Below are 12,443 nucleotides of genomic sequence, written 5' to 3' on the forward strand. Positions count from 1 at the left end.
CACAACCCCCATCAGTGGATGTCGGGCACTCAGAACATCCTCATGGAGTCGGTTTCTAACCGTTTGTGCAGATACATGCACATCTGTGGCCTGCTGGAGGTCATTTGGCAGAGATCTGGCAGTGCTCCTCCTGTTCCTCCTTGCACAAAAGGCTGAGGTAGCGGTCCTGCTGCTGGGTTGTTGCCCTTCTATGTCTCCTGGTAGCGCCTCCAGCCTCTGGACACTACGCTGATACAGCAAACCTTGCCACAGCTCGCATTGATGTGCCATCCTGGATGGGCTGCACTACCTGAGCCACTTGTGTGGGTTGTAGAGTCCGTCTCATGCTAACACGAGTGTGAAAACATAACCAACATTCAAAAGTGACCAAAACATCAGCCAAAAAGCATTGGTACTGAGATGTGGTCTGTGGTCCCCACCTGCAGAACCACTCCTTTGAGTGTGTCTTGATAATTGCAAATAATTTCCATCTGTTGTCTATTCCATTTGCACAACAGCATGTGAAATTGATTGTCAAACAGTGTTGCTTCCTAAGTGGACAGTTTGATTTCACAGAAGTTTGATTTACTTGGAGTTATATTCTGTTGTTTTAGTGTTCCCCTTATTTTTTTGAGCAGTGTACATATGTCAGTGACACATACCTCTCTGTGTTCATCTTCTCATTAAATACATTTACGTTTGACCAGCTTAATTTTCCTGAAATTGCCTGCGCCCCCGACAACCAATGTTCCAAAATTTCACACGGGTCAACTAGTATTTAAAAAAACAACAAAACCCTGCAGCCAGGAAAACCCCTTTGACTGGCCAAAATAGTTTTTCTTTACTTATCTGGATCATTTTATATCTGAATAAGTGTGACAATTTATGGTACAGTAGTACATTTACACACATAATTTTGTAAAAAAAACAAACAAAAACAAATTCCTACATACTGGCTTTTTTTTTCTTTTTTATTAGACATCTTGTTTCCTGACGTCTGGTCATCCATGTGTTATCCGTTCACATAGACCCAGAGCTGCCTGGGCTGCAAACTGTGTGCAAATGCTAAACACGGAGGAGGGTGGAAATTGTATAGTATTCTTGTCTTCTGTCTCATGAAATGTTTATGCCATCTTGTTTGTGCTGGAGATGTGTCAGGAGACTTTTGGCTTTATGTTAAGTGTCTGACTTACTCTCTCAGACCCATGTTTTTTTTTCTTGGAGTTTGTTATGGAAAAAATGTTGAAAGTGTGGAGAACATCGGAGCCTCCACTGTTATTTCAGTTGCGATTTCCCTTCTTTCCATGAATGCAGCTGCAGGAGAAAATATTCACCTTTTTTAACCTTGTAGTATGTATCCCTCTAACTTCCTGTGAGAAGCTCATAAAAGTCTGATTATAGTCTGAAAATGCAATGGGAAATTGGTTACATGGCACAAGCAATATGCATTTTGTTACCGCTGGGTTATGGTATCTACTCCTATGTAAAGGCCTATTTGCACTGAAAAGCACTTTCTCTGCTAATGGCTCTATTCATACAGGTCATCACATCATCATGGTTGGCAGCACATCGCCCGTTGCGGATCTTCTGCCGACAACATACATGCTATACGGGGACAGAACAATCCTATTTACGATCATGTTGCCGCCATATAATTGTCATCCTGTATGAAACAAGGCCACGTGCAAGCACTAACTGACTTCCATATAGTTGATTGGCGCATTAATTTACGGACAGAAATCAGCTAGTGGAAATGGGGCACAAATTTTTTTGAATTTCACTTTTTCTGAACGTAAATGTGAAGAACATTTCAAGCGAGTTGAATAAATGTAAAAAGCTGGGAAAGTCAAGGCAGGGATATTTGATCCGGGTTGCAGCCCTATCCAACCAGAATACAAAGTAGGTTTACACCAATAAAAGGTATGTGATTTTAGGGGGCATTGCGGCACAAAAATTGCCACTTGCAAATTGGCATGTTGAAAATTTTTGTAGCAAATTTTTAATAAACTCCTCTAAAAATATGGCATGTGTATCTGTAAAGATATAGCAGGTGTGAACATACCCTTAGGTGTTATAAAATTCTTGCCAAACCATGAATAATCACTAAATTAGAATTTACGCCCTGACCTACAGGAACAGCACCTGTAAGCCGTTTTATGCATTGTTACTGCAGCAAGCCAAGGAATTAAAGGGTTGTCTCACAAAAAGTATTGTTTAAAGCTCAATAGTGTGCGATGGCAAGTGTATTTGTGATGTACATCAATTAAAAATAATGTATGGTTTTGCAATTACATTTCATCTATAATCGTGCATTATTCTGCTTCTGTGAATTGAATCCTGTCAGTAGAGAGATGTGCTCAGTAGCGTCACTGTTAGGTGAAGAGGCTGACCCTGCGTGGTAGAGGTGTAACAAGTGGAGACGAGCGAGATGGATGGAAGATAAGTATGAGGTAGATATGGATATGAAATGGACAAATGCGGTACATGTCATATAGATGGACATTACGGTGATCGCGGGGATTGTGTGTGAGGAAGGTGGTGGCCACAGGCTGACTGGTCACGGTAATTGTTTCCTACTTTCATGGAATATGCTGCTCCTGCCCACAGGACGAGAAGACACCAAAATTACGCCAGAGTGAAGAGACTAACGAGGAGTGAAAACTGTGTGACCACCCTTTTAACTGTCAAGTTGTGATTGAATGTCTGGAAGCTACAACAGTTACTGGTGCTTTGGTGTCTACAGTCACAACTAAAGGTACCTTCACACGAAGCGACGCTGCAGCGATAGCGACAACGATGCTGATCGCTGCAGCGTCGCTGTTTGGTCGCTGGAGAGCTGTCACACAGACCGCTCTCCAGCGACCAACGATGCCGAGGTCCCCGGGTAACCAGGGTAAACATCGGGTTACTAAGCGCAGGGCCGCGCTTAGTAACCCGATGTTTACCCTGGTTACCAGCGTAAAATGTAAAAAAAACAAACACTACATACTCACATTCGTGTCCCCCGGCGTCCGCTTCCTGCACTGACTGACTGAGCGCCGGCAGTAGCAGGGCACCGCGGTGACGTCACCGCTGTGCTTTCACTTTCACTTTGCGGCGCTCAGTCAGTGTGGGAAGCGGACGCCGGGGGACGCATGTGAGTATGTACTGTTTGTTTTTTTTACATTTTACGCTGGTAACCAGGGTAAACATCGGGTTACTAAGCGCGGCCCTGCGCTTAGTAACCCGATGTTTACCCTGGTTACCAGTGTAAAATATCGCTGGTATCGTTGCTTTTGCTGTCAAACACAACGATACACGGCGATCGGACGACCAAATAAAGTTCTGAACTTTATTCAGCGACCAGCGATATCACAGCAGGATCCTGATCGCTGCTGCGTGTCAAACTAAACGATATCGCTAGCCAGGACACTGCAACGTCACGGATCGCTAGCGATATCGTTACAAAGTCGTTTCGTGTGAAGGTACCTTTAGGCTCTTTTCGCACTGGTTAGCGTGGCATACATACTTCTAGGAGACTTTACGGTTGTTTGGAAGTGATTTGCAGGACTCGATCCAATGGCCACGTCTGTGATTTGTGGGCGCTGTATGGGAGCCCTGAGAACCACTTCTTCTCTAAAGGCAGCCATAGCTTTTCTTTTGATTAGCTTGCTAATGGAAATGTCACAGATTCTAGGGAGGGAGGTGGCAATGTCAGAATTTTTTCTTTATTTTTAAATAGCAACATTATTCCCTACAAGTCTATGAGGTCAATTCATTAAGGTGTTTATGCCAGAATTTAGAACTCGGAAGTTGTGACTTTTAGCACTTTCATGCCAGTCCCGGCCAACTACACCAACATGAGCAGCTCCCAGGTCGTTCTATTCATGAAAGCTACACCAAGTGACGTAATTTACTCCAGAAATGCTTGCAGGGAGAGATTGGCACGCATGGCTAGTGGGCAATGAGAAGCTGGAACCCTTCTGACAGACTTGTCTTCCGTGTGGCTTCAGCATTTCAGAATCAAACCCATCTGGCTGAAATCATACTGTCAGTGTATGATACATGGTGCCTGTGGATCCGGCAGAATTTGGCAGCAGTCAGGTTGCCTTTCAAGGGCTTGCCCACAAACAAAGTATGTTTTAACCCCTTAATGACCATAACTTTTTTATTTTTCCATCAATATGGCCATGTGAGGGCTTATTTTTTGCAGGGCGAGTTGTACTTTTGAACGACATCATTGGTTTTAGCATATCGTGTACTAGAAAAAGGGGAACAAAATTCCATGTGCTGTGAAATTGCAAAAAAACTGCAGTCCCACACTTTTTTTTTGTTTGGCTTTTTTGCTAGGTTCACTAAATGCTAAAACTGACCTGTCATTATGATTCTCCAGGTCATTACGAGTTCATAGACACCAAACATGTCTAGGTTATTTTTTATCTAAGGCTGCTTTCACACTAGCGTCGGTACGGGCCCGTCGCAGTGTGTCGGGCCGACATACTGACGCATGCTGTGAAATAAATGCCCGACGTGGGCAGCGGAAGCAGTCTTATGACGCTTCCGCTGCCCCATTGCAAGGCCGCTCTAAAATGGCGGACTCGACGCACAAAAAAAGTTACATGTAAGGTTACTTTCACACTAGCGTCGGTACGGGGCCTTCGCGCTGCGTCGGCCTGACGTACCGACGCATACTGTGCAAGCGCCGCACAACGGGGGCAGCGGATGCTGTTTTTCCACGCATCCGCTGCCCCATTGTGAGGTGCGGGGAGGTGGGGGCGGAGTTCCGGCCGCGCATGCGCGGTCGGAAATGGCGGACCGTCGGCACAAAAAAAAGTTACATGTAACGTTTTTTGCGGCCAGCGGTCCGCCACAACACGACGCAACCGTCTCACGACGGTTGCGACGTGTGTCAATACGTCGCAATGCGTCGCTAATGTTAGTCTATGGGGAAAAAACGCATCCTGCAGACGACTTTGCAGGATGTGTTTTTTTGCAAAAATGACGCATTGTGACCTATGCAAAAAAACGCTAGTGTGAAAGTAGCCTTACTATTTTTGTGCTGACGGTCCTCCAAAACACGATGCAACCGTCGCACAATGGTTGCGACGTGTGGCAATACGTCGTTAATGTAAGTCTATGGGGAAAAAACGCATCCTGCAGACAATTTTGCAGAATGCGTTTTTTTCTTCTGAACGACGCATTGCGACGTATTGCAAACGACGCTAGTGTGAAAGTAGCCTAAGTGGTAAAAAAAATTCCAAACTTTGCTTAAAAAAAAAAGAAAAAAAAAAAAAAAAAAAAAGAATAAAAAAAATTGTTCAATTTTCCGTTACCCGTAGCATCTCCATTTTTTGATTTTTTGATTTTTTGTGATCTGGGGTTGGGTGAGGACTTATTTTTTGTGTGCCGAGCTGACGTTTTTAATGATACCACTTTGGTGCAGATATGTTCTTTTGATCGCCCGTGATTGCATTTTAATGCAATTTCGCGGCAACAAAAAAAACCCAAACATTTTCTATGGCGTTTTTAATTTTTTTTTTCGCGACTACGTTTAGTGATCAGGTTAATCCTTTTTTTTTTTTTGATAGAACAGTCGATTCTGAACACTGCGATTCTGAACACGGTGATACACATATTTGGTATGTTTGATTTTTTAAAAAATTGTTTTAATTTGAATGGGGCGAAAGGGGGATGATTTGAACTTTTATATTTTTTATTTCATATTTTTAAAAACATTAGTTTTTTGTACTTTTACCATTCTTCAATAGCCTCCTTGGGGGGTTAGAAGCTGGCACAACACGATTGGCTCTGCTACATAGGAGCGATGCTCAGATCGCTCCTATGTAGCGGAATTGCAGCATTGCTATGAGCTCCGACCACAGGGTGGCGCTCACAGCAAGCTGGCATCAACAGCCATATAGGTCTGCATGAGACCTCCGGTTGTCATGCTGAAACATCGTTGACCCCTGATCACGTGACGGGGGTCAGCGATGCTCGCATTTCTGATCCGATGGCCGGAAACGCTAGTTAAATGCCGCTGTCAGTTTGACAGCGGCATTTAACTAGTTAATAGCGGCGGGTGGATCATGATTCCACCCGCCGCTATTGCGGGCACATGTCAGCTGTTCAAAACAGTTGACATGTCCCGGCTTTTATGCGGTCGCACTGCCGGAGCCCACATTAAAGCGGGGGGGGGGGGGTGTTCTGTCCTCGGACGGAATAGTACCTCTGAGGACAGAAAGGAGTTAATCAATAGATCTTGGAATAATAATTTCCACAACTGGACGTGATTTAAATAAAATGTTCATGTGCTGAGATAATCTTATAAATGTGCCCCTGCTGTCTGTGTATTGGCCGTCTCTGACTGTGGCTGGGAGGGAAGCATCATCACTTATGATAAGTGAGTACACCTTAACCCTTAACGCATGAGTTTCTGCTGCATCTTCCAGCACTGAGCTCCGCATAAATCAGCGGCTGCTGAGCTTATGTAATTGACTTAATTCATGATTAGCTCACAGGACTGGTGACACAGCAGAGACATTCACTCCTGTGATAAAACGATAAAACAGGGAAATGTGTTACCTCCGAAGTAGCAGCTGTGAGCCTTTGCTGTTTTGTCTCTATACTTGCTTTTCATAAGTGACTTATGCATCTCCCTCTGACCAGGAGCTGTTTTATGTGCCTACCATGGACTAGAGCAGTTTTCTGGACATAAATGATAGCAAACAACATTACATAGCAGGGAAACATATATTAGAAGATTATTTCGGCACAGAAACATTTTTTTTAACACATCCAATTGCGGAACTTATTGTTCCAAGACCTATTAATTATAATATACTTTTTGTGGGAAAACCCCTTTCAGCTTTATAGTATGTGTGATGAAATTCTCCTTTTAAACTCCTGATCACAACAGAACAGTACGTACTGTCAGTAGGAATGAGGACCCTCTTTGTAGTGATTAGTGGTGGGGACCTCCAGTGATAGATGTTCTTGGGAGACCGCCCCTTGGAGCCACTGACGTGTTGCTTGGATCTGCACAGTACAATGTACTCCTGCGGAATACTCCTTTGGTAGCATTTATTCTGATGTAGCTTCCCGTGTTAGACCAGTGGGTGTGAGCAATGTCAGAAAATGAATAGAACTTGCAGGTGCTAATTGCACAGTAATGTTCTTTTATTACCTGGTAGCAGACTGTTCCATAGGAGCCTTGGGTAATAGTGGGAAGAACAGACGTCCCCAGTAAAGACATTACAGCTTATCCATCTGTACTATTAATACACAGTCTGTTATCTGGAATGTGTCTTCATTGTAATCTCATATGACCTCCAATTTACTAAAGCAATGAAATGGGATGATCGCTCCATGTTCAATCACAAAGAAAGTACATTATAAAATGATGGAGGCAGTATGTATTACATGAACAATATATCTGTTCGTGTATTCTTTATCCGTACACCTGGTTGATCATCTGATTGTCGCGGATTTGTCTACTATAACCCTGGGCAATTAACTGTTATTGCTGGGGAAGCTCTCCCTTTAATACATGGTTACCGCTGGTTTGGTCAGAGCCGTAGCCGCTATGCAGCTGTTTTCCCTTTCACTGCTGTTGGCGATCTGCCAGTCCAGCTGAGTAATTTGATGCTGTTTGGTTTTTACATATATTCTGCAACAAATACAATTTTTTTTTTTTCCACTGGGATAGTAAGGCTATGTGCACACGTTGCAGATTTTCCTGCAAATTTTTCTGCACTAAAAAACGCAGATCTTGGCAGAAAACGCAGGTGCGGTTTTTGGTGTGTTTTGGTGCGTTTTTGGTGTGTTTTTTGATGTGGTTTTTAGTGCGGTTTTTGATGCGTTTTTCCCTGCAGATTGTCTGTGTTTTTGACACAAATAAAGCTTGAACTGCAGTGGGAAAAAAAAACACATGATGTAATTTCCTTGTCCAACCCTGTGAAAACATCAAAATGAGATGCGCCAATTCCGGCACTTAACCCCTCTCTTCCCACTCCCGTGTAGTGGTGGGATATGGGGTAATGAGGAGTTAATGCCACCTTGCTATTGTAAGGTGGCATTAAGCCTGGTTAATAATGGAGAGGCGTCAATAAGGCACCTATCCATTAATAATCCTATTAAAAGGTTAAATAAATATATAGGGGGACCCCAAAAAAATGACATATGGTCCCCCTGTATCTTTAGGCCAGAAAGGTTAAGCAGACAGCTGTGGGCCAATATTTGTGGCCTGGGAAGGGGTTAAAATACCCATGGCTGTTCCCAGGCTAGGAATATTAGCCCACAGATGTCTGCGTAGCCTTTATGGCTCTAAACTACAGGGGGGCCCGAAGAAAAAAATTGCGTAGGGTCCTCCTATATTTTTAGACCAGAAAGGCTAGGCAGACAGCTGTGGGCCAATATTTTTGGCCTGGGAAGGGGTTAAAATACCCCTGGCTGTTCCCAGGCCATGAATATTAATCTCACAGCTGTCTGCGTAGCTTTCTGGCTCTCAAATATAGGGAGAGCCCCCCCAAAAAAGTGTTGGGTCCCCCTATATTTTTAGGCCAAAAAGGCTACGCAGACAGCTGTGGGCTTATATTCATAGCCTAGGAAAGGGGCCATGGATATTTGCCCCCCCCCCCCCGCCTACAAATAGAAGCCCGCAGCCGCCCCAGAAAAGGCGCATCTAAAAGATGCGCCAATTCCGGCACTTAACCCCTCTATTCCCACTCCCGTGTAGCGGTGGGATATGGGGTAATAAGGGGTTAATATCACCTTGCTATTGTAAGGTGGCATTAAGCCAGATTAATAATGGAGAGGCGTCAATAAGACGCCTATCCATTATTAATCCTATTAAAGGGTTAAAAAAAAACCCCCAGACACTAGAAAAAAATATTTTAATGAAATAAAGACACCCACTTTTTGACAAACCCTTTATTATACGCTCAATCCATCTGAAGACCCTCGACCTGCAAAAGAAGTAAAAAAACAAACCAAATTCATACTCCCTGGCCCTGTCCGCAGAAATCCAATGAGGGTCCCACGACGATCTGCCATGGAGAACAGACACATCCGGAGATGTGTCTGCTCTCCACGGCTGCAGCAACACACTGACAGGAGCTATGGCTCCTGTCCGTGTGTTACTGCGCATGCGAGAGAGTTTACCGGCGTTCATTGACCCCGGTACTCTCGCTTTACGGCAGTGCTGCGTGTGAAAGTTCACACGCAGCTGTACTGCCGTAAATAGAGACGCCGGAGCCACTGAACTCCGGTAAAGTATGCGATACACTGCTAGGAGCTTCGCTCTTGTTAGTGTATCACCGGAGAGCAAGCGATCGGCGTGGGACACTCGGTATTGGATTCTGCGGACAGAGAGTATGGATTTGGTTTATTTTTTTTGGACTTTTTCCCTAGGGGACCGAGGGCTTCGCGTACCAGTGTGCTGTATGGTGAGTATATACTCTGTTATATGGTGTATGTAATGTCTGTCATGTATGTTACGTGTATTGTATGTGTATTGTATGTATGTGTTTTACTGACAATTGTGCTAAGTCACCGGACACAGGGACAACTCTCCGATCCTAATATCGGATGGGAGTAGTAGTCCCATACAGCGACTTGGCACAATTGGGTGGCACTATGGTCGCATGGGGACACACACACACACACACACACACACAGACAGACGCACACACACAGAATTCACATACATACACACACACACACACATTCACATACATGCCTCCATGCTGACGGTCACACTCCGCCCACGCACTTCCGCCCACGCACTTCCTCCCGCTTCCCCGCACTTCCTGCTGCAGCGGTTTCTACACCCAAAACCGCAGAAAACCTGCAGATATTTTTTCATGTGCGGGTTTTACTGCGGGTTTGACCCTCACAATGGAGGTCTATGGGTGCAGAACCGCTCCAGTTCCGCAGAAAGAAGTGACATGCTGTGGAATATAAACCGCTGCGTTTCTGCGCGTTTTTTTCTGCAGCATGTGCACAGCGGTTTGCGGTTTCCATAGGTTTACATGTAAATGTAAACGCAATGGAAACTGCTGCGGTTCCGCGGTAAAAACCGCCACTTGTGAACATGGCCTAACAAGGTACTTCTAGTTTATTTACCGTAACTTTTATGCTCTGATGTTTTCTCTGTAAATTTAGTCATGGTATCCGTATAATCTTCTACTAGACCTTGTATGTCATTCCTATACAGTTGTCAAAATCTCTGTTTGCTGAAAGTGAATCAAAGCTGCTGAATATCTGTAAATACTTACCGTAATTGTTCTGGTAAGTATAGTAAATCCTGTGTGATCTGAATGGTCTGATGATTTTTGTCACCAGTGTTTTATTCCTAGGAGATTAAGGCTGATGAATTGTTGCCAATATAGCAAATACTCAGCATTAGGTTTATATTAAAGCGGTTGTCTGGGCTTAAGCTACAAGTCTGTAGTCACTCTGCGCACTGTGATGATTCTCCGGTGCCGACGGCAGGAGCCGGTGGTCATGTTACTGCAGGTATGTAATATGCATATTCTCAGACACATTCCGACTAGACTGCTTCCAACCTCGCTCACTTCACTTGTATTCAGCAAGCACCCATCTAGTCTGAATGTGGCCATAAGTATGTAAATTGCCAGCACCAGAGAGTCTTCACAGCGTGCATTGCACCATGTGAGGATTCTCAAGTCTGCAGTCACATAAAGTGACTGCAGACGTGTAGCTTAAGCCTGGACAACCTTTGTAAATGTTAGTTTTGGATGTAAACCAGAATTCTCCCAGTTATAACAAGTGCACTTCTTGAAAATGGTAGCAGTTTAGACATAAGTAAGGATAGGTTTCCCATAAATTCATTGTTTTTTTTTATCTACGTAGCAATTCACAACATACTTCTAAGAAGCCCCACCACAATAGACCATCTTTAATCTATGCTGCGTGTACATTTGATAGATAGCGTTAAGAAATAGTGCTACCTTTACCATACTTAAAGAGCGTCTGTCACCTTAAAAACGATATTAAAACTCACCACATGGTCAAAAGGGGGACTTCACCCCTGCAAAAAATGATACCCTTTGGCGTAATAAATGTTGACTATGGTTAGTTTAAATAGTGTTTTTGAGGTGACAGATTCCCTTTAAGGCAATGCTTTTGTGATGTGTATTTGGTAAGTTTAGTTTTTGATGTTGCAGATTTTCTGCAGCATTTTTGCTTATTTTAGATAAATTATGGTGCTTGCTCTTTTTTTCTTTGCGTTTTTGAGCTTTTTTTTTTTTTTTTTTACATGCGTTACTGCATTTTTGATGCTCTAACTTTTTTTTTATATCTTTTGGACAATTCAGTTTTGAAATAAATCTGCTTTGTTGTTGATACTTCCTGGTATTTGGTTTTTACAAAACTTTATTGATATAGTTGTGTGTATTACAAGCAGGTCGGTTTTTGTGGAGTAAAAAAAAAAAAAAAAAAAGCATTGGGCATGAGATTAAAGTGTAAGCCTATGGAGCATCAGAACTAACCTGCTTGCAGAGGGCTATTAAGTGCATGGAGGGTGTGATCAGATACTATGAGAGTCATGATTTTAAAGGAAATTTTGTATGAGCCAAACAGGCAATAGTTAGATAAGTGAGGCGGGGCGATATGCCAGGCTAAAGAAATAGGTTTTCTGGTTACGCCTAAAACTGTGGGTTTGGGAATTAATTGAATTATCCTGGCTAGTGCATCCCAAAGAACTGGCGCAGCACACGAGAAGTCGTGGGGACTAGAATGGGAGGTCTCGGATTATTGACAATTTTAGTTTTAAGTCATCGGAACGGAAGGCACGCGTAGGGTGGTAGACAGAGGAAGGAGGAGATGTAGGCTGGTGGTGCTGAACCGTGGAGCGCTTTATGGGCGACAGTGATAAGTTTATATTGGACTCTGTATCAGATGGGCAACCAGTGCAATGACTGGCACAGGGTAGAGGCATCGGTGTAGTGGTTGGAAAGGAATATGTTCCTACCTGCTGCATTCAGGATGGATTAGCAGGAGGGAGACTTGATTAGTAAAGAGTTGCAATAGTCCAGACAAGTATTAATAAGAGCCACAGTAAGCGTTTTTGCAGAGTCAAAGGTAAGAAAAGGTCTAATTCTAAGGGTATGTGCACACGTTGCAGATTTCCTGCGGATCTGCAGCGTTTTTTTCCGCGCAGAAATGCTGCAGATCCGCAAAATATTTAGAATTGAGAGTCCTCAGTATATTTTTCTATCCACTGGCTAACACGGTACCAAGATATATATCTTTCGCAGATCGCAAGTGATTTACAGTGCAATGTAAATCAATGGAAAAAAGGAGCATGTCATTTATTTGTGCGGATCTGCAGCGTTTCTGCACCCATTCCATAATAGAAATCCGAAGGTGTAAAAACGCATAAAATCCGCACAGAATCCACAGTAAATCCGCGACAAAAACGCACAAAATCGCGCAGATTTTGACCTGCGTTTTCTGCCAAGATA

At 43.6% G+C, this 12,443-nt stretch overlaps 1 protein-coding gene across 3 annotated transcripts in view; it reads left to right on the forward strand.

Annotated features, from left to right (window-relative positions):
• Window positions 1–12,443, forward strand: part of TMEM131L (transmembrane 131 like) — a 161,739-nt gene that overhangs the window by 38,138 nt on the left and 111,158 nt on the right. The window contains exon 1 of one of the 3 annotated variants that reach the window (XM_077279363.1): window positions 5,548–5,597. The exons of the other annotated variants lie outside the window; for them this stretch is intronic. The gene's annotated coding sequence lies outside the window, so the exon portion shown is untranslated. Of the gene's footprint in view, window positions 1–5,547; window positions 5,598–12,443 lie in introns of those variants that run through there. 3 annotated transcript variants of the gene reach the window in all.

The sequence above is a fragment of the Ranitomeya variabilis genome, chromosome 1, assembly GCF_051348905.1.
Source record: "Ranitomeya variabilis isolate aRanVar5 chromosome 1, aRanVar5.hap1, whole genome shotgun sequence".
Lineage (NCBI taxonomy): Eukaryota > Metazoa > Chordata > Amphibia > Anura > Dendrobatidae > Ranitomeya > Ranitomeya variabilis.